Below are 3,524 nucleotides of genomic sequence, written 5' to 3' on the forward strand. Positions count from 1 at the left end.
CAAAATGTGTGAGGGAATTAATTTCTCGGCCAATACTGTTTAATTCATGTATCGAAGAAGCAGCAACGGAGACAAATGTAGTGGTTCAAAGTTCAAAGTAAAAAGATATCACAAATAAGAGTCGCTGAAGACATTCCTATCTTCAGTGAAAGTGAAGAACAGTATCTGTTTAATTTAATGCTCTGTCTAATGAGCACCCTCTATGGATGGAGAATAAACCGAGGAATGACTAAAGTAATAACTAGTAGAAAGAAAATTGTTTATGAAGTCAACATCAAAATTGGTGACGACGAAACAGATGAAATTAACCAATTCTGCTTCCTTGGAAGCAAGATAACACATGACAGACGAGGCGAAGGGGATACTAACGCAGGCAATTACGACATTCCTGGCCTAAAGAAGACTGCTGCCTTCAAAGATAGGCCTTAATTTAAACGAGCGAGGTGGAGCAGTGATCAGCACACTGGACCACCTTTCTGGAGGATGGCGCTTCAATCTAGCGTCCGGCCATCCCGGTTTAGGTTTTCCGTGATTTCCCTAAATCGCTCCAGGCAAATGCCGGGATGGTTCCTTTGAAAGAAGACATCAGGGAATTCCATTGTAACAGATGAACCTACACAGGTTAAAAGAGCCGGCCCGGGTGACCGAGCGGTTCTAGGCGCTTCAGTCTGGAACCGCGCGACCGCTACGGTCACAGGTTCGAATCCTGCCTCGGGCAGGGATGTGTGTGATGTCCTTAGGTTAGTTAGGTTTAAGTAGTTCTAAGTTCTAGGGGACTGATGACCTCAGAAGTTAAGTCCCATAGTGCTCAGAGCCATTTGAACCATTTTTGAGGTTAATAGAAGAAGGGGAAGGCAGAGATAAATCCAAGAAATAATTAATAACCTACGTTGTAAGCGCTACTCTTAGATGAAGAGGTTAGCTCAAGGGAGGAATTCATGGAAGGCCACATTGGGGCAGTCAAAAGACAGAGACATCAAAAAAATGAAGGGAAAACATTCTACTAAGTGCTACAGCAATTTTGTCAGAGAGTTGCTCTGGCTTGTTCCGTCAAGAAACGCTTTACTGTTGATTTCACATCTTACTTCCAAACTTTTAAATAAAACAGAATGAGATGGGTACAGATACTGTAAGTATTCAAATGGCTCTAAGCACTATGGGACTTAACACCTGAGGTCATCAGTCCCCTAAACTTAAAACCCACTTAAACCTAACTAACCTAAGGACATGCGTGAGGCAGGATTCGAACCTGAGACCGCAGCAGCAGCGCGGTTCCATACTGAAGTGCCTGGGACCCCTCGGCCACAGCGGCCGGCTACTGTAAGTGTGATATCTTCGTTTACAATGCGATCAAGAGAATTAGAAATACCTTAACTGCTGAGAGATGGTTCTAAATTAATCGATGCAGTTATTCCGCTGCAGGCACCCAGACTTCAGTAATTGTCATCTATGACATGGTCGAAATAGAACTTCTTTTCTTTTAAAGAAAGAATTATTCAGAAAGGTAACTAGAGAAAGAAGAGCAAAAAGTAGACCGACTAGGAGCGTTCAATAGGTACATTCGATAGAAAGATTCTTGAAAAAGTATTTTTGAAATTGTAACATAGTAAGTGAAGACTGCTCAGTACAAGTGGAATGTAATATGAAGCAACAAGTTGTACGTAAAACTTGTATTAGAGATTATAGAATACTGAGAATGTGTAGTTACTTGCGGCAGTAAATACAGGGTGATTCAAAAAGAATACCACAACTTTAAAAATGTGTATTTAATGAAAGAAACATAATATAACCTTCTGTTATACATCATTACAAAGAGTATTTAAAAAAGTTTTTTTTCACTCGAAAACAAGTTCAGAGATGTTCAATATGGCCCCCTCCAGACACTCGAGCAATATCAACCCGATACTCCAACTCGTTCCACACTCTCTGTAGCATATCAGGCGTAAGAGTTCGGATAGCTGCTGTTATTTCTCGTTTCAAATCATCAATGGTGGCTGGGAGGTGGCCGAAACACCATAGCCTTAACATACCCCCATAAGAAAAAATCGCAGGGGGAAGATCAGGGCTTCTTGGAGGCCAGTGATGAAGTGCTCTGTCACGGGCTGCCTGGCGGCCGATCCATCGCCTCGGGTAGTTGACGTTCAGGTAGTTACGGACAGATAAGTGCCAATGTGGTGGCGCTCCATCCTGCTGAAATATGAATTGTTGTGCTTCTTGTTCGAGGTGAGGGAACAGCCAATTCTCTAACATCTCCAGATACTGTAGTCCAGTTACAGTAGCACCTTCGAAGAAAAAGGGACCAAAACCTTTATTGGCTGAAATGGCACAGAAGACGTTCACCTTAGGCGAGTCACGTTCATACTGAGTTGTTTCCCGCGGATTCTCGTCGATTCACTTCTGCCTTACTCAGTAACACAGAAAGCTTTCTGTTGAGCGGTCGCCATCTTAGCATCAACTGACGCTGACGCCTAGTCAACAGAGCCTCAAGCGAACAAATGTACAACTAAATGAAACTTCATAGCTCCCTTAATTCGCCGACAGATAGTGCTTAGCTCTGCCTTTTGCCGTTGCAGAGTTATAAATTCCTAAAGTTGTGGTATTCTTTTTGAATCACCCTGTATTGTAGTTACCAATGGATATGTCTGGGCGCCGAATTAGTGGACAGGCGTACTCATGTACGAAGATCACTCAGTTACTGCACCTGGAAGTTTGTGAAGTAATATGTACGCGAACATGGAGGGAGAATCCGAAAAAGGTGGGTAAAAAACCACTTTCCATCTGGGAAGCGTCTGGAAGAATTCAAAGCCTGCAGCAGCAGCCGGGGGGTGCGACTGAGCAATTTCTCACAGCTGACACTGCAGACGCGATTGCTCCCACCGCCAATCAGGGCGCTTCACACCTGCCGCCAACGGTCGCAATCTCGCGGCCAGCACTCGCCCGGTCCGTACCGCTGTAGGAGGGGCACGTGGCGAACGAGTGGGAGGGCGCGTCAGCTGCTGAAGGGGACAGCGTACTCCTCTGTTGGCGACCTCAATCGAACTGCATCTGTCTCGTTTTCATACACATCGCCCTTCATTTGACGTGGCCATAACCCAGAATGTTCCAAAAATACTGTCGCAAATTTTAGTAGCAGTCTCCTTAAGCCCGGTCCACACGCAACGACCTGTCTGCGCAGACATCGGCGCAGATGTCTGTACATGCAAAAGATCGCTGCAAATGTGGTGTGTTCACACGACACAAACTCCAATCTGCTACTCGCCCGCCATCTGTCGGTGTAGAAGAGAAATATCAGTGGCAAGCGACTACGCTCCCCGTAAACGTCAAAAATTTAATTCAGTTATCCTGAAATACAGAAATGGAAGAAGTTCTGTTGTGGTCTGTGTTCGCAAATTGTGTTGCAAAAAACATTCAGACCAACCGCAGGAAACAGAGAAAGCGGTAAAAATGGTGTAGACAGTGGCTGCTAAAGCGAAAGCAGTTTTCTCACGTAAATTTACTGCAACAGGTGCAGAGCGAACCTAAGC

The sequence above is a fragment of the Schistocerca cancellata genome, chromosome 2 (genome assembly GCF_023864275.1).
Source record: "Schistocerca cancellata isolate TAMUIC-IGC-003103 chromosome 2, iqSchCanc2.1, whole genome shotgun sequence".
NCBI classification, from domain to species: Eukaryota; Metazoa; Arthropoda; class Insecta; order Orthoptera; family Acrididae; genus Schistocerca; species Schistocerca cancellata.